Genomic DNA, 25,992 nt, shown 5'->3' with positions numbered 1-25,992 from the left:
TGAGTGGAGAAAAATAGAGCAGAGACAGAAGGAATGGCCAACAACTGGGGATCTATCCCATGGAGGAGAGGGTATTAATCTCTGACACTATTGCTGATGATATGTTCTGCTTGTAGACAGGAACCTAACATAGCTGTCCTCTGAGAGGTTCTGTCAGCAGCTGAGGGAGACATGCAGGTACAGCCCAAGAATTGGACTGAGGTCAGGGATCCTTTTGGAAGAGTTAGGGGAAGTATTGAAGGAACTGCAGGGGCTAGCAACCCCATGGGAAGACCTACAGTCTCAACTTAGCTGGATCCCTGTGACCTCCCAGAGACAGAGCAACCACCAAATGATTAGACATGTTTTGCTCCAAAGACCATGGCACATATGTAATAGAGTGTGGTCTTGTCTGGCCTCAAGGAGAGATGTATCTAATCCTGTAGAGACTTGATGACTCAAGAGTGGGTAAATACCCAGGCAGGGAGGCACCCTCTCAAAGGTGAAGGAGAGGATGATGAAGAGAAGAATTATGAGAAGGGGGTGGGGACAAAATTTGGAATGTAAATAAATAAAATAATTAATTATTCAAATTTAGAGAGCCAATTCTAAACTGAAGCAAAGGAATTAGATTTTATAATTTGTGAATATTCTTATATTTTCTTTTAAATCCATAACATTTTAGTCCTTGTCTTACAATTTTAACTCACAATTGGGCCTTGAAGTCACTTCATGTCCTTTATGGTATCAAAAATCCTAGAGATGGTGAATGCATATCTAATGTACATGGCTTATGATTGATACAGAGAGATAACAGTTTTCAAAATTATTTGGTGTGTAAAAAGTTTATTTGAGTAAGCGGACTACCATTTCTACATTGCGTGTCTTAAATGTAATATACTTAAAGGAGAGAGTGACAAAACTTTTATTATAGCCACAATAATTTACCCTGTCATCCTATATTGTACTTAATTGTGTACTTTATTATTATATATTTCCCTAACCTCATTATAATGCACTGGGACAGAATATTGTCCTAATGTTGCATCCTTGCTCATTTTCTGTATATGTTATTTGTAAAATAAAATCTATGTGCACTTTAAAATTGTGAGACCAAATTAAATATATTTTAAACTTTCAGACATTGTTAAAATCTCAATTATTATATTATCATTGTATAAAATTACTTGTAACAAAGTTTGAAATTGAAGAAATGATAATTAGATACAACATTTTACTAAATGTAAGCATGGATTATTGCTATGATCCAGACATAGGCATCAGTTGTTTCAAAAGGAACATAAAAATAAACTGAGTATAAGTTCAAGAATAGAAATACACATTTATATGAACACTTTAAATAACAATAACATGCAAAACATATAAATTTAAGAAATCAGAACTTTGTTAGTATAACTATCATGATTATCTTTCAAGAGTTCTCCTTTTACACATAATAAGAAGTTTCAAATACAAATATTACTCTTTAATATAGGAGCCTTTTTATATTAACCCTTAATTTTTCTTGCTAAAGATATAGATAAATCTTGATATAGAAATAGTATTGTACAAGATTTTTATGACCATAAAAATTGTCCCCCAACATGATATTTGTTATTTGGGATATTTTAATTCTATGTAAAATTTAAAATTTTGTTCTTATTTCTATGAAAATAGTCACTAGAAATTTATATGAATTATTCTAAATGTATAGAATATATTGAATATTATGAACAGTATAAAATATTAATTCTTACAATCCAAGGACTCAGTTTGCCTTTCCATTCACTCAGTTTTCCTTCAGTTTCTTTTAACAATCTTATTTATCAGTATATTTTTCTTCTACCATCTTGAATAAATTTATTCCTAAAATTATTCCTTATGATACTAGTAAGAATAGAGTTGCTTTCTCAATTTTTTAGATAGTTTATTATTTATGGAAATGTAAATACTTATTCTATTTATAATATTTATCTTGCTACTTTACTGAATTCATTTATTAATTATAGAAATTCTGGATAAAATCTGTAGGTTTTTTGTGTAAAAAAGAATGTCATGTTCAAACAGAGAACATTTTACGTCTTCCTCTTTAATTTGGATGTCTTTTATTCTTTTCTCACACATAATTGATCTGAATATGGCTTCCTGTATAATGTTGAATAAAGTGTTGAGAGCGTTCATTGTTTTCTTGCCCCTCATGTTAAAGGAAAAACCATTAACGTTTTACTGTAAAGCATACTGTTAATTAACCTTTAGATTTTTATATGTGGCCTTTATCATGTTTTAATACATTTTTATACCTAATGGGTTAAGAATATACCATAAATTATTTAATTTTTGATTTTTATCAATTAAAATAATTGATTTTATTATTCATTATATTAATAATGTGTACTATATTCATTGATATGTGTAAATTGGACCAACTGGGTATCCCAGGGAAGATGTCATTTGGTTATAATGTATAAATCCTTTAGTAAACTGTTAAATTAAATTTGCAAATATTTTGCTGAGAATTTTATGTCTTTATTCTTCTAGAATATTTGCCTGTAATAATGTTGATGGAGGCATCACACTTTCTGATTTCAAAACAAGGACATTTCAAAGGTAATACCATAAAAATTAAATTAAAAACAAAGAGACAACCCAATGGAAATAGTGATCATATGAATAACATTTTGTATGCAGTGTTAACAAATCATTGACAAGGACTTCTAGAAAATGCAAGAGAAAAGAAAGTTTTTTATTTATATATGTAAAAACACCAAACTAGACTTGTACCACAAAACATTTATAATAAATTAATACAAATGGCTTAAATATCCAAACATAAATCATGAAAATATAGAATTTCCAGAAGGAAATTGGAGAAAAGCTACTGTATATTGGAATTTAAAAGATCCAGACATAAGTGAGGTATCCTGATAATTGTATAGTTCTCAGAAAATCTGAATCTCTTTGACTATGATTATATTTTCAAACTAAATATTTTTACATATGTTCCAATACAGTTACATAAACTTAAACAACTATCAGATATGAAATTCATGTCTTTTTGCAATTTAAATGTACTTCAGAAAAAGTTATCTTTGAAACACGGAAATCCTTCAGATTACCCCAAAGGAGGATAAAAAGGAAACCACTGTGTGGTGTGATATTTAAAGGCATAAAAGAATACTTGTTGAACTTCACTTCAAACATAAGTTAATATAGAACTCAGTTGTTAAATCATTTCTAATCTCCAGTGAACACCTCATTCATGTGACCCACATGTGATTTTATATGAGAAAATCATTTTATTGCACATGGCTTATGACTTTGACTAGATATTAACAACACACTTTCCAATATAGTTCATTTTTCCTGTATAAAATACAAGTAAATAAATAGAGGTTGTTGTTGAAGTATTTAGAGGTGTTCTGGGCATCCATCTATGAACAGTAAAAATGTACTTTTAGGAGTCGATATTCCTATCAAAAACATTAGAAGCAATTTTTCTCGTCACAGGTGATAAATATTTTATGTTTTCAATTTTTTAAATTTCATTTTTAAAAGTTATTTTATATGTGCGTATACATATTTTAATGTTTGTTGGGGGGGGGTGCATATTTGATCCACAATATACCTGTGGAGGCCATAACATCAGTTTCAGAAATCAAACTCCATCTATCAGACCTGAAGGTAAAGTCTTTTACATTCTCAGCTGATTCCTCAGCCCAAGTTTCTAATTTTTTTTAAGTTCCTAATTTTTAAAAAAGAAAATATATTTAAAAGTTTATAAGATGGTTATCAAAATACATTTTTATCCATGGCTTCATTAATTAATCGGGTAAAAAATAATGCATAGGTCTACTGTTTATTTTGCTGTTGTTGAATTGGGATAGTTATAAGAAAATACAAATTGTTAGAAATTATGCAAATTTCATTAATTTTTTTTTTACTAAAGTATATTTCATAGAGAGAGAATGATTGTTATTCCAGGGAAGACAAAAATAAAAACAGTAACATTTTTAAAATGGAAACTTTTTACACAGAATGTTAAGTTTAATAATCTGCAATGATGATAATCTAAGCCACAAAATACCTGTCCTCTTATTGAATATATTTTTGATTATGTAAGATTTTGTAAGATTATTGATTATGTAAGATTATGTAAGATTTGAGTGCATATATTATATTATATATATTATATTATATTATATATATACTCAATGTTCAAATATTAGAACTGACTTTAAAATCACATATAAATATCAGAAACTTATCACAATGATTTTTGGATGTAATGTCAAAGAAATCAAACAAATTCTCCTGTTATCAATAGAGTTATAAAGCCTGTTTACTGCCTCAATTTGTTCAGGTCATGCTACTGAAAAAATTATATAACTAACAATAGTTGTAGCATTGCTACATTCAACTGGCTCTACTTCTTGTATCAGACAGTCTATGTAAACTCACATTTAATGCAAATATCCTAAGAAAAAAATATTAAACTGTAGATGGCTGCATTTTATTTTTTTTCTTGAAAAAATGAAGATCAAGTATTTACCAATACTTAGGGTGCAGTAATAATGCCCTCAGCAAAAATGTAACAAGTATGTCTAACTCTTTTTGAAGAAAAAATATGGTTTTGAATAGCAATTATATTTCTTTATGTCTATATATGGGACTGATTTTACAAGTCTTCTTTAGTGTATGATAGCCACTTGTGAAGGTGTGGCAGCTACTCTAACTTACTGAAGTTAACAGAAACATGGGCAAAATATATTCATGTAGTAGCCATTATTATAAGACCTGAGAATACACAAAGAGCAAAATATAAAATAAACATATAGCCTAATGATAACAGTACCACATTCAAAGACTCTTCATTCTCATCATTGATCTTCATTATATAGATTAGTGTCTTTATTGATTTACCTACAAACCACTTTCATCTTTCCTATTACATGTTACTCTTTTTACCGGATTCTCTTTTTGAATGACAGTGACAGTTTTAAGCAACTGTGACCTACCTAGTTTGATGTTTCTTACCTCTTTCCTAAATATCCCATCACTCTTGCTGGTCCTATTTTTTTCTTTCTCTGATTTTTATAATATTAACTAATTAAATATATTAGCACTCTGATTGAATCCTCATATATAAAAGTTTTAACACTATCTAAAATGGATTTTTAATATCATCTAATGTAATTTCCTTTTATAGCAGAGAAAATGAAACCTCAGAAACTGAGTGATTTACTTCCAGTCATCCCAAGTACAAAAGGAGCATGAAACTATATATTTGACCTATAGTGAAGAATTTTCCAGTCTACAAAACTGCTAGTACAAGTTTGTTCTATGGTTTCCTGATCACCAATCTTTGTTTTCAAACAATAAGGTACAAATTCTAAATGCTTTATCCTATGAAAATTTTATTCTTGTGGTAAAAAGCATAGTGATTTTTAATAAGATTTCTCATTTAGAAAACGTATTGGGAAAGATATGAAGAGGGGAAAGATGTGATGGAAATGAAACAGATAAAACTCTCAGAGAATTTTTAAAATTAAAAAAAAAAAGTTTAGCATGTCTAGGCTTATTAACTCTGATCTGACCCTATTACAGTGTCTTCTAGTACATACTAAGGTGCTATTGTTTCAACACATCTTGAAGAGTCTTTTATTAGATAATTCCCAACGATTAAAGGGCTCTTTTTAAATTCCTAAATCTGCTTTCATCTTCCTTGCAAAAGATCCTAAAGTAAAAGATGCCATGCAGCAAATTTTAAAACACGTGTGGGGTCTCATGAAGCCGAGATCAGAAAAGTGACTGTGATGAAGTGAAATGTTTCATAACAGAAGGAAGGCATTGCCTTCCTAGTGATATGATTTGATTTTAGTACTTGAAATAATTATTCCCATTACTTTTTATTAGTGAATTATTTCTATCAATTTTTATTGGTGAATAAAAATTTTGGAGAAGGGAACACTGGTAAGAAGAAAGCAGAAGGCCTTTTTTGACAAGAAAGAGGAAAGGAGAGAGACATGTTTCTGGGCCTGGAAGGTATAGTTAGTCACATGGCTGGATGGGCAAGATGTCTTTGTTACCTTAGGAGACCTAGTAGAGAGTTTGCCTAGCTAAGGACTAAGCTATGAAATACTAAAAGTTCTCTGTGTTGTTGGGGAACTACCTGGTAAAGGTATAACTGATTATTAATTAATTTCTAGCATTAAGTAATATATACAGACTATTAATAGTCATTTGGTATGTAATTGGTGCCCAAATTAAGGTAATTAGAACCCAGGCTTATGGCCTGAAAATATCCACTTAAAAAGCTGAGAAAAAGTCAAGCTAGCCAGACAAGAGGCCTATTTAAAAAAAAAGAAAAAAGAAAAAAAGAAAAAAGAAAAAAGAAAAAAATGAATGAAAGCAGACCAAAGACTGAGGACTGAATAGCTATGACTTCTTCTAAGCACAGCATCGTGAAAAGCATGGCAGAGAGATCTAGGCCTGATGCTGCACAGTCTGAAGTAATGTGGAAGAGCAGTCAGTTGAAAATACATGGTCATGGTTCTCAGAATACAGGACCAAGAGCCCTCAGCAAATTGGATGGCTAAGACAAGACTAGCAACAGCAAAAGATACAAAATAAAAAGCTCCAGGCATCTGAACTGGTAAGGTATTAAGTTTAAAATTATTAAATTGAAGTTCTCATGAGGCAGTCAGAAATTAAATGGAAAAAAATTTTACATGTTAAAAAATAGTAAACACTACAGTACAAAGCATTTGGATCTTACAATTTTTCATTTTAGTAGTTGTTAGCCTGGGGCTAGTTATAATATGTTCAATAATGATCACATCTTTCCATGCCCTCTCTAAAAACTTTCAGAATATAACTGAGGGATGTAATGTTGAATTACAAGCAGTAAAAATAGAGGAAGAAAAAAGTCTCTTAACAATAGGAAATTGATGGCACCAGAAACTCGGTTCACTGCCTATGAGACATTTGTCAGCTCTTTCTGTTACTGGTCCCTCAATGCTGCTGACCCCTGTGGTTGAATTAGGGAAAGGCTAGAAGCTGAGGAGGAGGGCAACCCTGTAGGAGGACCAGCAGTCTCAATTTACTTGGACCCCAGAAATCTCTCAGGCACTGAACCACCAAACAGGCAGCATATACAAGCTGATATGAGGTCCTCAACATATGTACAGCAGAGGACTGCTGGGTCTGGATTCAGTCAGAGAAGATGTTCCTAACCCTGAAGAGTCTGGAGGCCCCAGGGAGTTTAGAGATCTGGTGTGTGGGGGGAACATCTTTGTGGAGACAGGGGGCAAAGAAGAGGTGTGGGATGTGGAACAGTCTGAAGGTGGACTGGGAGGGGAATAAAATCTGGAGTATAAAAAAATAAAAAATAAAAAAAATCTAGTTAGTAAAACACATAAGACAAGGAACTCCTCTAGACAGTAAAGAAGAAATAATAATAGCCTCCCAAAAAACTAAACAAGATAGACACAGGTGAATACTGAATGAGACAGAGAAAGGGGAGACAGGCGATTAGAAGACATTGCTAAAGTTTGTATGAGACAAGAAGAAGAGTTGAATCAGAAGCCAAGAGCAGCTGAATCCAATTAATCAGCTTGGAGTATTAGAAATTAAGGAGGCTAGGAGCTTCTAGGTATACACCTTGGGATGAGACAGAGAAGAAAATTCTTTGGGCATTACTCAAGCTATAAACTCACATCATTTGGGTACACCTCTCATGTCATCCCTTAATGCTGTCCACATTGATCACTATGTGTATCATACTTAATATTTAAGGATTTAAACCAGGGGATTACTACTTGCTGCATATAGCTTTATTTTAACTTTAGAAAGTCTTTTCTGTAATCTAAAATTCTGGTGATTAATTTTTTCCAGGAAAAAAAAAATGTAGTTTAAAGCATCTTATTTGTTATTTTTTAAAAATATATGTAAGTACACTGTTGCTGTCTTCAGATACACCAAAAGTGGGCATCAGATTCCATTATAGATGGTTGTGAGACACCATGTGGTTCCTAGGAATAGAACTCATGACCTCTGGAAGAGCAGTCAGTGTTCTTAACCACTTGGTCCTATGAAGGCTCAATGACTCACAATAGGGGGATGCTAGGGCGGTGAGGCTAGAGTAGGTGGCTGGGTGGAGGAGCTCCCTCATAGAAGCAGGGGGCAGGGGGATAGAATAGGGAGTTTGTGGCTGGGAAACCAGGAAAAGGAACAACATTTGAAATGTAAATAAAATAACCAACAAAAATTTAATTTAAAGCAAAATAAATAAATAAATAAATAAAAGAATCTTACTTGTCAACACAGAATTTGCAACAGAGGAATCTCAAATGACCATGAAGCACTTAAAGAAATGTTCAAAATCCTTAGCCATTAAGGAAATGCAAATCATAATGACATGATATTCCACCGTACACCAATCAGAATGGCTAAGATCAGATATTCAGGTGACAGCATATGTTGATGAGGATGTGGAAAAAGAGGAATACTCTTCCATTGCTCATTGTTGATGGGATTGCAAAATGGTACAATCACACTGGATATGGGTTAACTCTCTCAGGATATTTTCTATCCCATCCATTTGCTTCATTTTTAATGTCCTGAGTTTTAAAAGCTGAATAGCATTCCATTGTGTAAATGTCCCACATTTTCTGTATCCATTCTTCCATTGTGAGACACCTGGGTTATTTTCAGCTTCTGGCTATGAACATTGTAGAACACATTACCTTTGGTATGGTGGGGCATGTATATTTTAAGGGTGTATACCCAAGAGTGGTATAGCTGGGTCTTCAGGTAGATCTATTTCCAATTTTCTGAGGAAACTCAAGAATGATTTTCATAGTGGTCATACCACTTTGCAATCATAGACATTCTAGTTTCATATTTTGTGGCTTTGTCAAATGTATAAATCCATTTCAAAAGTAAAGCCATATACAACAATCACTTTACTATTTCCCAAAGATTAGTGAAATGTGCAGAAGCTATTTAATTTAAATCCTGTAGGAATATTTCTCTTCAAATCTATTTTCTGCAGACAGAGTCAGAAAAATAAATACAAGGAAACTGAGGAAAAATAATGAAAGAATTATTTGATGTCATATAATGGTGTACAGAATGACTTGTATGAATAATTACTTCATGTATTTTATGTGTGGTAAGTTTTCAAAAAAGTCATTTAAGGAGAGTTTGGTTTGTTTTCAAGAATGGTCCTATTGTTTGAAGTCACATATGAGACTGTTAAAGAAGTTTGATATAGCAAAGGCTTATATAGCAACAGTCTTGATGTAGTTATGTTTTTATCAACCTAATAAATTCTAACAGTACATAAAACTCTCTTTATTAGAATTTCAAACTAATTCATTACTTTGTGATTCTACCCTACCAATTAAATTCACTCAATTCACACATTAGTATAAATTTCCTTCTTTGTGTGAGTAAAATTAGTTAATCCTAATTTTACTGTGATATGATTCAATATAATTGTGTACTAAAAGAGGAAAGCTGACTTTTTTTTGTCTGTTAAAATATACTGAAGAAAAGCAGCCACACCCAAAATAAAAAGAATTCAGAAAGTGATCTAATGACATAGTACTTTGAAACATGCATTTCTGTAACTGAAAAAAAAAAGTCAGGCCAACTAAGGTGAAATCACACATGGCACATGGTTTTACAGTGAGCACATCATATATTTTAATGGTTTATTTCAGAACTGGATATGTACCAGTTGCTGTTTACTTTCTACTTTACAAATTGTTTGGTTTCATAATTTAGAAATTTTGTTTTTGTCATCTATATCAAGACTTTTATGATACTTTCCTAGTATTAAATATATTGTGCTGTTGTCTTATGCATATTGCACCATTGTTTTATAACATAATAGTTGTTTAGTAATTGTTGTTTTCCTGATTAACTATTACGTATTAAACTTCCATAGTTACTTTTCATTATTATGTAGCTAAGAATGTTTTAAATAGTCTGTGACAATTTTGTCCAAGTCTTCTCTGAATTTATTATGATGATCATATCAGTTTCCTATTTTAATTATGTATATTATAGTGTTTAAATTGTCATATATTGTTACTATCCCTCTATCTTCTCCAATAGACTTTTCTATCTATTCAACTTGATAAAATATATTGGTTTTTATTTCAATAAACTCTTTTTAGAAAAGCTAAGTTATCAAAGAAAAGTTGAGAGGAATGTTCACATATTTCCTGTTTCCACATGTGTACAACCATTCATCAGCTATATAGTTCATCCGGTTCCCTCCATGTGTTACCTTCCTCTCTTATGCCCCTTCTTCCTCCCAGCTATGAGAACTAGGTCTGTTTTTGCTCACTGCCTGAGATCTGTAAATTGAATGCTTATGAGTTCCCGCTTGGAGTTTTGCAGTGATAGATAGCATCAATGGCATCAAAATTGAGAGCTACTGCCATCTGGTATTCTCACCCAGTAAACACAAGATACTGGGGACCTTATCATGCAAAATGCTTTGGATGAGAAGCCACCAGAAAGCCTACAGAAAGTTCAGGGATTCCTACTTCACTTCCCCTTGGTTCTTGCCTCATGGAGTTTTTCCCTGGAACTCTCTTGTTTATGAGGTTAGGCATTCTTGAAATTCTCAATGGCAGCACATTGCTTGGCAGGAGTCTCCCTACAATGTTTCACATCACAAAAGCACTGGGAAGCCTCTGCATAATAGCAATACAAACCAGGCATCCACATGAGTAAATGAAGTACTGTGTGAAGAGAAAGAGCTAGAGTCAGATTCAGATGATGAAGTAGAGGTCAACCAGAGAAGCATGGAAATCACCTAGGAGCTCTGTTAGTACTTCACACAGACTGAGCAGCACAGCGAAGAGAGATGGGAACAGCAGCAACTAGATGCAGAGCACCTAGATGACTATATGAATGCAAACCATGGCCTGTACCCATCACAGATCACCTCTCTGAGGAGCTACACTCCAAGCAGAGACAAAGAACTTGTATGGGGTCAGTGCTTCCAAGATCCTGGCCATGGAGGCTGCTGTGCCACTGAGCTTTGACAGAAAGCAAGTAAAGGCCTGTCATTTCCCTGAAATTCTATGTCCTGGCTACTGGGACCCTAGGCAATATCTCATAGTTTCTAGCTTCTTCTTCTCTTGTGGACATTTTTCAGAGAAAGAAGCCTGTATACAACTATGGTAGATATGGTCTGTCACCAATTATAATTCTGTCAGTAGGAGGCATACTGTTGCCTACACAAGGAAGGTTTCATTTGAATTAAAATGATAATTTATATATTGCACTGACTCTTGGTTTCTCTGTAACAATTCAGTTCATTGAAATTATTGCCTAGAGACAATACCTAGTGTCTTGCATTTTTAATTTTCTTCTTTAAATTTTCCTGAATGTCATAAAAGGCTTAAGCCACATATCATTTATTCTTACTATTATAGACCAGTTCTCATGCAGCCCATGATAGCTATAAACACTTAAAGCTTTCTACTTCCCTTCTCCCAAATGCTAGCTTACAAGTTTTCACTCCCCACACTGGGTTTCTCTCCACATGTTTTTTCTAGCTATTCTAGCTCTTTGGATCCCTTTGAAAATAATGCAAGTGTATAATAAAACAAGTGAAATTTGTTACTTATCTAGGTGTCAGCCTACATGCTCTAAAAAAGACCGGAGAGTAAATACTTTGAGCATGGAAGGCCATGTTGTCTGTGTGATAACTGCATAACCCTGTCTTTATAGCATAAAAACAGCCATAGATGCTGAATAAACAAATAAATGTGACTTTGATTCAATAAAACTTTATTCATAAAAACAAACAAACAAAAACACAAAATGACTATAGTCCACCTGAATTGTGTATTTCTTACAATTAATGACTCTCTATTGGATCATGGATATCTTCTAAAGTTCAGAATTCACATCAAAAACTCATTGTTGCTGTTGTACATTGTATAAATTTGGACAAATATATTATGATGAAAAATATCATATAGTGTAGTTTCATTGTCCTTAAAATGTGCAAAGTCCTAGTTATCTTCACATCCTTTCATTCATCAACACTTGAGCCATTAATTTCCTCCACCAACACTTGAGATATTCATTTTCTCCCTGGCAAGAGTTACAGCCACACTTGTTTATTTTATAGAGTGTCACATATTTGAAATTACACATTGTAGAGCATTCACTTTCTTTTTTTATGTTTCTTTTTTTCTTTGACAGGTTTATTTAACTGCTGAATAATATTGATTGTTAAGATACAGATAATTGCCTTTTCCAAAATAATCTCTTCTTCTTTCTAATGCTACTATGTTATGTCTGACTTGGCCACATGTCTTTTAGAGTTTTGAAGTCTAAATTTATAGTATACCCTTGTGGGTTTTCTGTTTTGTTGTAAAATGGTTCTCTGTGTGTCTCTTTTATGAGTGTGGTATATGTGTTTACATTTGGCACATATATGTGATTACTAATATGTACTGCTCAATGCCCAGGTATAATAGCATTCTTTTGTATATGTCTATATTTCTCTCTTTTTCTTTTTCCCTTTATGATGTAAAAAACTCCCTATATAATTTTTGTTATGTGTGTCTCTTAGTAATAGTTGTTTTTAGCATTTAAAAGTAATAAATGATTTATTTGGCACTTAGTTTTGAAAACATTTCCACTGGAAATAAAATTTAGGTTAGCTGGAATTTCTTTCAGGATTTTAAACTTAGTATTCTGCTTTACTGATTATCTTCACTTTTCCAACCAAAATATGCTCCCATCTACGTTTCTACCTATTCACATTGCCTTGTTTTTCTGGTTACATTAATTTAGTTTTTTATGCTACTCAAATTGATAATTTTTTACGTCTCTTTTATGTGTTGGGTTTTTGATCTACACACATGCTTTCAGCATGCTCGTATAGCTTCTTGTTGGGCAGTATCTTTGAGTGGATATTAAAGATTACTTGACATTGTTATGTACATTATTTATTTTCACCATATTATAAATGATTTTTATGCTTTTTAAAAATTTTACTTTGTCTTTTCTGTTAGTAATCAAATCCTATTTTTAAATCTATTATTGTGTTCATTTTACCTCTAGAAATTTGAAGCCTTTCAGTACCCTAGAGGTCTCTGCTGAATACTTTGAATATATCAGATGCAATTATCTTGTAGTTTTAACAAATTATTGCCTACACTATAATTTCAACAATTTTTTATTATGTACCATATCATTATATGTTATACTTACAGACAAAATTTTATGTTTTGTTAAGATGTCTACATAATAGTAGGTTAGACATTTGTATAAAGGTTCTAGCCCTTTCACTGTACTATCCTCTAATATGAGAACTAGTACATAAATAGCAAATGATTAATTAAAATTTATTGGAGACGTTATTGGACAAAATAGACAACTAGCCACACATAAAGGATTTAATTCAATTTCTTGAGTCAATTTCTTGAGTCATGAGGGTCATATTTGCTTGTGGAAATTAAGTTTAAGTTTTTAAAATTTGTTGAACACACAAAAAAATTTCTGAAACTACCACATGCCAAATTTATGAGGAAATGAAAAGCTTTTGCAATTACAAACAGAAAATGAAAAGCTTTCGCAATTACTAACAGTAAAGGAAAAGTGTTGCAATGGTTTGAATTGAGATATTTTTAATAAAATTTATCACCATTCTAAATATTTAGAAAAATGTATACATATTGAAATCATATTTAGAAGTCAGATGATTACAAGGAATTGTTGTGCTAATTCTAGCATTTGCTAGATATTTCCAGGAAGAATAAGAATTTAAGTCCATCCTTGGTTACATGGCAAGCTTGTTCTCTCTCTCTCTCTCTCTCTCTCTCTCTCTCTCTCTCTCTCTCTCTCTCTCTCTCTTTCTATGTGTGTGTGTATGTATGTAAGTATAACTTATAAGGAAAGACTAAGTAAAGTTGTTATATGTGTCTATCTGTATATGCATCAATTAAAGTGTGAAAAAGGCTAATATAACTCATGTGAAACAAATTTTCACCTCCATTTAACATAATATTCAGCTCTTCTAATTCTTTACATACAATAAAAAATAAAGAGGAACATTGCTGCTAAAAGTATCCTTATAATAAAATATCTCAGCATACTCTGAATTATATAAGTATTTTTATTCATGAACATACGCAACTTTCCAATGTCAGATAAAAGTTTACTCCACAAACACATGTACACTAAAAAAATACCCTTTTGTAGAAATTTTAAATATTTGTCATTAAAGGGAATTCTAGTTCTATATCATCACATTTTCTTAAAGGCACTCATAGTGTAAACTAGTGTACAGATTTAAGGATGAATGCTGCTTAGGACAAATAAATGATTGTTAGGGTAAGTCCAAAATGAAGCCTTGGAAAAATGTCAGTATAAAGTTTCATACAAAATTAAACCTGTAGGAAAATAAGTCATCTTTCCATGATTATTGATCATTCAAAACTCATGAAGACAAAAGTAAAAGACAAAGATGATTTTTTTAATATTATGATTTTACTTTGATTTATTTTTACAGAAACATTTGTTTTACTATCTGAAAAATGTACCAGCCTTAATAAGAATTATTTCTCATTTCTATAGACATAGCAATTTGAAACTGAATTCTAATATTCTCTTTTGGATCATTCATTTTATCACAGTTTTTTTAAGTGTGAATTTCTGAGCCTTGGTATTTATATAATTGAGATATTATAACTGGCTAAGATTTTTTCTACTGGAATTAGCATGCATGAAAAATAATTTTTCTCTTTCAAACTGTTAACTGTTATTAAGCTATATGTGTTGAATTACATTATCCTGGGGCTTTTTTTTGCTCTGTGGAATATTATAAAATTAGCAGATACTGCAATTTTCTGAGCAATTGATTCCTATTTGTTTTCTGGTTTTCAGTGATATATATATATATATATATATATATATATATATATATATATCAATGTATACAATAATTTTAACAGTCCTTCTTTGAACACACACAGAAAAATTAATTGCAAATTTAGAATCTGATTAACAGATTGAAAAGAATTGAAAAGTTACTACTTTTTAAGCAAAGTACTGATCGAATTTATGCCTTTAATAATGGTATTTTAAAGCGTATTGACTTGAGATCTAAATTAAACTGTTTACAGTTCTAAACAAATATTTAAGGTCTCCCTATTTTATTTCTTAGCATTATAAGAGTAAACTCTATAAAAATCATTACACTTAGTAGAAAAAATAAAAGAAAACAGCTACCAGTGCCAAAAGTTTTCTAAAGAAATAAAGGGTGATTTGTACTATTAAAAGAAAGAGAAGCTATTCTCTAAAATGAGAAAATTATCTTTTTTTGTAAAACTAGCTGAGACTAAAGGCATAATAACAGTTGACAGACATCTCTAATTGTGGATGCTATTTAAATCCAACTCTTGTAACCCTGAAGAAACTACAGTTTCCCTTAATGCTGGTAAAAAGTGAATGCTAGTAATCAATGATTCTTATCGTTTGGAGTTGTGAAAGTCCTCAATAAAATTCCCATGGTTAAGGGACAATTAACAATGGTAGAAGTCAAGAGAAAAACATCACATTACCCTATTTAAAAGGAAATAAAGGTTTAAATGGCTGAGATGAAATATTTGGCTATCTTTTAGGAAAGAATAATATGTCTGCGTGTCTGAGATCTTATTTCTATAATACTCCTAAATAACAAACTGAGAATGTTTTCTTTGAACAGATATTTCCTTAACCACAATTATCCTAGCTTCTTTTCTTTAAAATTCAGTACAAAGACCATTAAGAATGGCACTACTTAGAAATCTGATTTTTAGTGTGTGATTTTTTTAATTTTTTACCTTATTATTGTTAGTACTTTTTCAACAGAAACTGTTTTAAGTGGTAATTTAACACTTATTTCAAATAAAATGAGATTTGCTTAGGCATGTCTGACACAGAAAATAATTACCTATTCACACCAACTATTCCATTCAGCAGTTCTGATTCACTGGCAAATTTAGAAATAATTGCTTACTACCTAAGCAGTTCATAAATATGCATTGATTTTTTTTGAACAAACTAAGAAAATGGAGTATATTTCCTTTAAAATGTATTTAAATGTGTCAGAATTAGTAGGAAACATGGTCTTTGCTCCATAATTTGGCTTCTGTTTCCTTGGTTTTGCTTTAAAATTCATCAAAGGTGAAAATACCTTCCTTTGTTTTGGTAAAAGGTTTTGCTTTAAAACTCATTAATGGTGAACCTATCTTCAAATATTTGCACAGAAACTTGTGATAAATTGTTTTTTTAAGCTTGAAATAATGGCTTTGAAGATATTTTAACTATATGACAATAAGATTTCACTATAAAGTATTATGTACAAATAAAACAGCATTTCATATTTTAATAAATCAACTTATTTTTAAGTTTACATGTTAAAACTTTTGCATAACCTCTCTCTCAAGGCTAGTTGTAGTGGAGAGGATATATTATTTGTTACTATCTCGACTGTCTGAATAAATCTTGGAGAGTTAATGTAAGCCTTCGGTTGAAGATGTTCTGTAGTAATGATAATAAATGTAGCAGTATTATTGTAAGGCAATGCTCTACTGTTATCAACTACATAAACAACTTATACAGATATACCAAATTGATAGCTTTTTAAATAATCTTATAATTCTAATAATGATATTTTGGAAGCTAAATGATGTTTTTATGATAATATTTTACATGACATGATAAGGTTTTTTATTATAACACAGATAGTAAATATTTTTCTAAATATTTAAGGACTAAAGGGAAAATTTTCATCCTGAAATAAACAAATCCAAGTAGAGATAGATGATTTGAGAGCTTTATACTACTTAAGACATATGAGGATAAGAACTAGTATGAGTCTAAATGATCTCTGGTTTCTATTTGAAATGATACTCATAATAATTGTGAGAAAATAAAAAATATTGTAAAACACTATTAAAAAAGACTCAGTGAAATTAACTGAAGTGAGATTGCTTTAAGACAGTATAATTTTATATGCACACACACTGATTTATACAACTTAGTTTTTCTTTTTCTCCCTCCCTTTCCACTTTCTTGTTATCCTCCTTTTTACTGTCTTCTTTTTTGGACAACTAAAAAAAGGAACCAAACAGGGTCTTACTATGTAGACCTGGCAGGTCTCTTACTGATTCTGCATTCAAAATAAAATATTTATGCATAGATGGATTTATACAAATATTAAAACTGTTTGAAAAACATTTATAGAGTTACACTTCAGTGAATGATTATGCCGTAATTTCATATTTGTATAAATCCAAATATTTATGCATAGATGGACTTATACAAATATGAAATTACGGCATAATCATTCACTGAAGTGTAACTCTATAAATGTTTTCAAAACTCATAACATATGTGAAGATTAAATCTTAAGATAAAGATGGAGTTTGTATAATGCCAAAATGACAATGTAAAAATATCTATGCTAATATGTGTACAACTCTGATAAAATTATATATATCAGGGAAGCTATACATGTGTTGAGTCAGGTTAAGGCAGAGAGTCTTTGTAAATTTCAACAAATTTTCTTTTGAATTCAAATATCTTATAAAAGCAAAATAAATTTTTAAAAGTGAAAGGAAATCAAATGCTTCCAAGGATACTATGGGAATAAAGGCAAAAAAAAAATGTGGAATCCATCCACAAAGAAAACACCACGGAAAGTTTTCTATCAAGTTATTTGGATGACCATTTAATTCTTCCCCAAACTTGATACAGTTAAAAACATTAGTAAGTCTAGAGTATTTCATGTTTTAAGATGACTTTTAAATGCACCATCCTCACCTCATCCCCAAAGGACTGCAATTTCCAAAAGAATCAGTGATAATGTCATGACAGGGAAAGGAATGCAAATATTTTGACAATCCCTACATATTGATTTATAGATTGCATTGATGTAATTGCATGGCAATTGTCTCCCCTTTGGAAAGTTGAATCAACCCATATTACTTTTAATGCATTACCCCAAATAATATTGATTTGAATATTGTCTCTTATAACAAAGATAATCTTTTTTGAGTCTTCAAATTTAATTTATAGATTCTATGTAAGTGTCACTAGGTCAGCACTGACATCAACTGAAGAGCAACAGGCCTTGACAGCTCTGACATTTTAAACAGGCAGTTGGCAGTGATTGACTCACTAGAGAACAGCTCATTATTTATAGTGCTATCTCTTACTGAAATGATTTGATTCTGACCTGAGTGCTTTTCATCTGTACCTGAGCAGTGTCCAATTACAGACCCCTGCTGAATGAAAAGTATATTTTTTGTATCCCTTAATTTTATGGCTTTCATTTTCTCTGTCACCCTGCAGGGATGTGTCCATTTGTGTATGTTATATCCATATCCTATCTAGACTGTCCCAGTGGGAAGTATTGCTAGTATAGGAACTTCTTTTGACTCTATTGTTCTACCCCAGTCTAGGAAATAGAAGTTTAAGTGATGATTGACTACCGACAATTATTTGAGGAAGATATTTATCCCTGACCCATGTAAAATATTAAAAGAAAACTACATATAGAAATCCATAAATTTTGGTTCAGTTCAGAAAAAAGTTTTAAAAATAAATTTCTATGAAGTAATCAAGAATTTTTATAAATCAAAATTAGGAAACCTTCTATTACTACAAAAATAAGAATTCTTCAAGAAAATATCTCTTTAGAAATATTTTCCATATTTCCACACCAGGAGAACGTGTCACACCCCACTGCATCATGTTATTATATACCTAAAATGGTTATTCATTATTAGTTGGTGATTTTTAGGGCTGACTAAAAGGAGACTCATATTAGAAGAAAATTAGTGGTTAAATTTAGTTCCAACAGATGACATCTTTTGTATTTTACACTAATTTTAAGATAAACACCATTCCATGCACATAGAGACTTTAAGCAAAAGTAATTTCCAAGCCTGGGAGTGTTGGCACACGCCTTTAATCCCAGGACATGGGAGGCAGAGGCAAGCGGATTTCTGAGTTTGAGGCCAGTCTGGTCTACAGAGTGAGTTTCAGGACAGCCAGGACTACACAGAGAAACCCTGTCTCGAAAAAACTGAAAAAAAAAAGTAATTTTTATAGTATATGAATATGTCTTCAGAAGCCCATGTATTGATCACAAAGATGGCTATATTGACAATGATGTGGACCTTGAGTTCAATGTTTGCAAGAAGTCCTTAGGTCATTACAAATGTGTCTTTAAAGGGGAATTTTTATTTTGCTCTGCCATGATCTTCTTGTCATATCTATAGAGCACAGATACTAGATGTATATGTGAACACACAACACTCTCACACACACTCAGCATTAAAAAGATTTAAAATTAGCTATTTCTCACAATGTAATTTCCTTTTCAATAATAAAATCAGCCTCAATGGTTGGACAATAAATCATAGTAAAATAATGTGTACAAATAAGTGACAAGTACATTGTAAAGAAATCTGCACAGGTATGTTCATTTCTGATTAAGAACTATGAAGGTCTTAGCAATTTCGTCTTCAAGCATGTTTAATAATTAATCAAATATCTCAAGGCATATTCTGTCAGTCACACACAGAATTCCACCTATTAAAAATAACTCTTTATTAGAAGGCCAGATCTCTAAGTCATGCTGCTCTGCCTAAAAGTATAAAATGACATTTCTTTAAGGACTATAATTTCTACAAGAAAACAAAAATTTCAGTAGTCTCAATTCATTCTACAGACCCTCCTGAAGTCAGAATTTTTTACATAAATTAAATTCAATTTGAGAGCTGAGTCGAAATTTTCAGTTTGCTATCTCTTCACCAAGTGGTGAGAAATTGAGAATAGAGGATCTTTTGAGTGCAAGTCTAAAGGAAATTGAGTGGGTTTCCAATTAGTTGGAGAAGCTGAGCAAGTGAAAGCAAAACATCATGGAAAATACGTGGGAAATCATTTTATTAGATATGGTGAAACGTAATAGGGATCTGTGTTTTATTTCCAAATAACAACAGAGAAAATGAAAATATGTATAAGCAAACTAGGGCCCCACTGGTAAAATGTGTTCACATGATAATTTTTTAACTTTTTGAATAATAATGCTAGAGGAGCTCATATGTTACCTCAACTGAGACATGCTAGAGATATAGGAAAAGGTTAAGGGGATATGGAAAGAAAAAATGGCCCTTTGCCCTTACTTCCTGGAACTGATTATATTTTCTTGGTTACTGAGTCAAAGCTTTTGACACAACTGACTGTTAAATGACCTATACAGACAGTGCAAAAAAAATCTATTCTTCCTTGCTAAAAATATTACAAACAACATTATTCAAACCACTGGTGATCCATGCTATGGATGAAAAATACATCATGACCTCTTCGGGTGACTTATATACAGCAAAATTCCTTTGATTTATTTGCTTTCTTTCAATGCATTTTGCGGTTATAATGTTATTTTCTCCTCACAGTATGCTTGTAAATCATTTTCTAATATTATTTACAAAATACTCCTCTGATAAAACATGAATAGTGAGTTTTCCTACCTCATTCAATTCTTTATAGATTTCTCGCTTTAAAGACTATAACTCTCAAAGTTCCCTAATCACATCTTCTACTGCAGCAGCATTTTAATACGTTTCTTGTCTATTTTACACCCGATTCTGTTCAAGTTTATTGGTTACATTTGACTAATTAAGATTGTTTTTTAACTCACTTATGCATCTTGAGTCTAACTTGTCCTGAAAAGAGGGCAACAGCAAGGCATAACACCTCTGAAGTTTTGAATGGACACTCATCAGAACAGCCTAAAACTTCAACTTGCATTCTTGAATACTGATGAGAAACTACATGGCATAAAATGGATTTCTATGCTCTTTCTAGGCACTACTACAACATTTCTAAACGTTCTGTATCATGTTTGCACAATATGGAAATGGGGGATTTTTAGCAATACTATATATCTAAACTCATCCAATTTAACTCAGACAAAATACAATGCATCCAATACTTTGTAACATACATCAAGAATATATATAACGATAAGTGAAAATCATCAGACCACATAGATCAATGTGACTAAACAACAAGTGGCATTTCCTTAACTTCTTTAAACAATTATTTTTAATAAAGTTTTTCTATGGAGTCTAGTGTGGCCCTGAATTAGACAGTCTTCCCAAGTAATAGAAACTCATATCACCTCATCAAGCTCTTCTCTTTCTGTTTTTGTTGTGGTTATTTTTGTATGGTTGGGTTTTTTTTTTTTTTTTTGCTTGCTTGTTTGGTTTGAGGGCACAGAGAAACAAAGACTTAACACACTGGTTCATGAATAACATTCTGAACTTTTGTTAGAGCTAAAAAAAATATTTGTCATTAATAGACTACACTACATTATGTCCCTATGTCATGCAAAGTTTCAATGGCAGGTACCTTGATAGAAAACAAAATGCAATGTATTGGATTTTTGTTTATATTTTGTTGTTGCTGCTGTTTGTTTTTTGTTTTCTTATTGTCATTTTACCTGAAATAAAAATAGAACTTCCTGGGAAAATAATTGTATGTGTAATAAAGTATCTAGAATTCAATTATATCCAGAAGGCAGGTAAGTTAAAAACAGAATGTTCTGCACAGTGAGATATCATTTAAATACTCAAACCGTTTATAATAAGCAGAATTCTAAAATGCCTAACTTCCACACACTCATCTATTCCAATTTTTGAGATTTTATGGATTTGATAGGACTCTAATTATATTATTTTAAGTGGTAATCATAATTGGGCTTATAGCGTTACCTTACTATTCAGTTGCCTCATCATTCATCAAAACGATTATTTAGGAGGGCTTAACTTAGTAATATGAGATTTCAGAAGCAGCATTTTTCTCTGTCTTTAAGGGCCTTTCTGAGGAATTGTAAGAGTGAGAGAATTCAATATGCACCAAGTATCTGAGATGGATGGAACTAAAGAGCTGATGATAATCTTTAGAAACTAAGGGTGGCTCCAGGCCAACATCCAACAAGAAAGCTGTGAATAACATGAACAGTCCACTTTGCCTCTACAAATAAAAGGAAATATATTTGACACCTTGAGTTCATGTTTGTGAGACACTAAACAAAGAATCTATCTGAAACTGCCTGAATTTCTGTCCTAGCAATCTGAAACCAACAGGCTTTTATGCTGGTATGTTAGGGCAATTTTATGAAAAATTTATGAAACTGAATGCTACATTTACTTTTTTACATAAAAGAATTAATCCACAGGAAAAATGACACTCATCACTGTTCACATATTCCCTAGTACATGAGTGTTATATTTCTTTATTGAAAATCATCTATGAATACCACAACACTATAAATATTTTCACTTAGTAAAACATCTATAAAATTCAACAAACTGGCATGGAAATAAAACATTAATTACTGAATTATTGACTGGACTAATGTGGAAAATATTTTTCCAGCTTCAATCCCTAATTAATTGACACCATTTTCCTTTTTTTTCTTGGCAGTAATAAACTCATTAGACTTCCCATATTAATAGGTCCAGAATCTCTGGTGTCTATAATAGGTTTTCTAGACATATATTCAATTAATTATTTTTAAAACAACCTCTGGAAGTCAAGCTAAATTTTCTCACATAACTAGTTTTATTATTTTATGTTGAATGAAAGCCCCTTTGTGTTTGCAAATTTTAGAAATAAATATAAAATCAACCTAAACAAGATTTAAAAATAAATCACATAATGTTAAGGAAGTTTTAGCAATTCTATTAGGGAAGAGATGAAGGTACTGACAGAGTTCTAGAATATCTTATTGCTTCAGTTAAAAGATACCATTTTAAGTGGATTTTCAAGCAAAAGAAGTGTCAAATTATGGTGATAGAAAACTTAAAAAATTAAATAGACCTCCATATATGACATCAGATATGCACACATCAGCACATACTTGCTTACATAGATTTCTTGATATTTACAGTGTTTAAATACAGGAGAATTCAGAAGTATTAAGGATATATGTTAGTGTCTCAGAAAAGATCAAAATAGTTAGATGCCAAGAGTATTGACAAGTCTCATGCATGAGTCTTGCTTCTGAGTTGCTTCCTTCATGGTTATAATTTGGAGGTAGACTCAAAAGGTTATATTTTTTATTAGATATTTCATTTACACTTCAGATGCCATCCCCTTTCCCCATCCCCCCCAGAAAACCCCTATCCCATGCCACCTTTTTTCTTTTTGCATTTATACACTTTTAAAAAATGTTAATCAAAGGCTTTATAAGTTTGGTAATGCTCAATTAGAGGTGTAACCCACTACCCAACCTAGATATATCAACTATCATTGATTGGTGGAGATAAGTGATCATCTGCCTCCCTGTCTCCCCCCTCTTTCTCTCTCTCATCACTTAGCTTCCCCTCTCTTTCTTCTCCTCCTCTCCTTACTCCTTCTCTTCCTCTCAGTACTCCTCCCACCTTAGCTCCTCCTACATATCACATGTAAGATTTCTTTCTTTTTAGTTGTATGAATTACATACTTAGATAATTCCAATTCTAATAGTTATGAAATTATAATGCTAATCATAATTATGTCTAAAATAATAAAATATATTAAAATGTTTAAATACAACTTGTAGTTTTGATTCCATATTTATTGAGTACAATAAATTTAAAAGTGAATAAATATTTCAGGCTCCCAGATAATTTTTAAGTATTAATATTTTTTGTAGTGTAACATAATATAAAAGGATTGGAACTGTGAAAAGGGTTCAATGCTGATTAAAAAAATATTTTTATTTGTATCTGTATTTCAATAGTTTGTGCACATGTGTATATAATGATGCATTTTATGTGAATGTGCTGATGACATTAACTGACAATACTGATCTATAACTTGCATTTTGTAGAATCATGTAGGAATGTGATAGTTTACATTTATATGTCTCCATGGGATCATATGCTTGAATACTTCATCCCTAGCTTCTGGAAGGGTTTTGGGAAAGAACAGAATGGGTGGAATTGTTGGAGGAATTCTCTCAATTGTGTAGATTTTTGATTTACAGGTCTTTACTTTCTTGGTCTTCTAGATCTTGGTGTTCTGTCTCTTAAATGTTTTCTGCATCCTCTTTCAAAGTGTTCCCTGAGCTAAAAGAGGAAGTGTTTGGTGGAGACATCTCATTTAAGACTGATTGTTCCAAAGTCTCTCACTGTCTGCATAATGTTTGACTGTTAATCTTTGCATTTGTTCTGATCTGTTGCAGGAGGAAACTTCCTTGATTATCGTTAACCAAGGCACTGAACTGCTTCTCTGGTCTGAGCAGCCTGTGGGTGTGTGTCCATCTGTCTGGGTACACATGTGTGTCATCAATGTGGAGAATAGAATGCCTTATGTAATTGATCCTTCATGTTATTTTTCTATAAAACTATTTCTGAAGATCACTGATTGGCTTTACTAGCTAGTCTCCAGTCTCAATGAACTTCTTGTCTCTTCATCTCTGGCACTGGAATTATGGACATTGTCATATTGGTTTATTTTATTTATTCTTTTTCTTATTTTTTTCTTTTTTCCCTCATTTAATGTGGTAGTCAGCATTCAAAGTAAGACATTCACACTTAAACTGGAAGAACGTTATTGAGTTGTTACTTCTATGTCAGGCCTTGGACGAGGTAACTCCATTCAACCTGCGCCCTTCAGTCATGTAGGATGCAGGTAGAGTGCGTGATTGACAGGTCTCCACCTCCAGAGATTAAAATATTAATGAGTTATCTAAAGGGGGAGGAGGTGTAGCTAATTAAGTTATTCCCTCCCTTCTTCCCCCTCACTATAAAAAGTCAGGGGAGCCTGGCTTTTGGGTTGAGAGCACACCATCTACACTCACTTACCATGCAATGAACAATAAAACCTTTGGAAAACCAGACTCCATGTGTCTCCTGGGCCTGCCAGGTTCCCAGCCTTTGGAACCCTGAACCTTCCTGATACAGCTGCCGGCCTGCCTGTGGCTGCTGCATGAATGTGGAACCCTCCCTGAGGTGTGTGGGAAGCCTACCCAGGACCCCACCCCTGGACTCCCCCCACCATGACGTTTTTTTTTTTCCCACACTTCCACACACATTAACCTCACTGCATTCAGATGGATATTTTGTTTTAATAAAAATTTAAAACCCATGATCCTGATTTAGATTTTTATTAGCATTTGTATAAGCACCATGGTTTTAAAGCATAGTTTTAAGAATAGTAATTTGTAACAAAATCTAGGCTCAAAAATATTGCTATTTTTTTTATCAACATTGAAGAATAGTCAGGACTACCTATGGAGATTATAACTCATCAAGATATACATTATTTATGAAAAAGAGAGTAAATAAATAAGTAAATTTAATGAAAATAGTAAGCTGAGTATCCAGAAATGAAATGAAATATTGTGAAAACATTTAAAACCTAAAAGTACCCTCATAACAAGACCCAAGACAGTAGAACTTCAAAAAAGTGAATAAAAGTGTCTGCTAAGGTATAGAGATAAGGAATAAAACAATTCCAATTGGATTTAATGAATAATGTGAGAAATGTGTCTGGTGAAAATACCAGAAAGAATATAAATAAGATGTTCCAAGTGTAAATCTTCTGTAGCCTGTGATTTTATTTCACAAAATTATTAGTAATTTGGCCTTAATATTTTTAAATTGATCTTAAAGATGTCAGGATGCATAAAATGTGGTTTGTTTAATTGTCTCCCCCCGTCAAAATTATTTTCTTTTTCATTACACTATATCATGTTGAATGTTGTCTATGAATCTTTCCCAGTTAACTCTAGCTCATAGTGATTTTTCTTTTCCAACATAAAATGCTAATTTTTTCACAAGCGTATTCTGTTTATTTTGGGAGGTTTTACAATTTAAGAAACACTAATTTATTTTGAAATTTGCAATACCTTTTTAAATTGCTTGATTTTAGTAGAAGAAGTTAACAGAATGACATTTATGCTTCAGTATATTAAATATCTTGCCATTA

General features: G+C 31.9%; 1 protein-coding gene and 1 pseudogene across 3 annotated transcripts in view; one reads left to right on the top strand and one right to left on the bottom strand.

The window, feature by feature from the left end:
- The window catches only part of Pcdh11x (protocadherin 11 X-linked), a 497,227-nt gene that overhangs the window by 381,398 nt on the left and 89,837 nt on the right, over window positions 1-25,992 (bottom strand). The window lies entirely within an intron of this gene.
- LOC117694219 (gem-associated protein 8 pseudogene) lies at window positions 10,405-12,234 on the top strand (annotated as a pseudogene).

Source organism: Arvicanthis niloticus, chromosome X (assembly GCF_011762505.2).
Source record: "Arvicanthis niloticus isolate mArvNil1 chromosome X, mArvNil1.pat.X, whole genome shotgun sequence".
Taxonomy (NCBI): Eukaryota; Metazoa; Chordata; class Mammalia; order Rodentia; family Muridae; genus Arvicanthis; species Arvicanthis niloticus.
The sequence above is the reverse complement of the archived record's forward strand: the minus strand, read 5'-3'. Positions and strand labels throughout refer to the sequence as shown.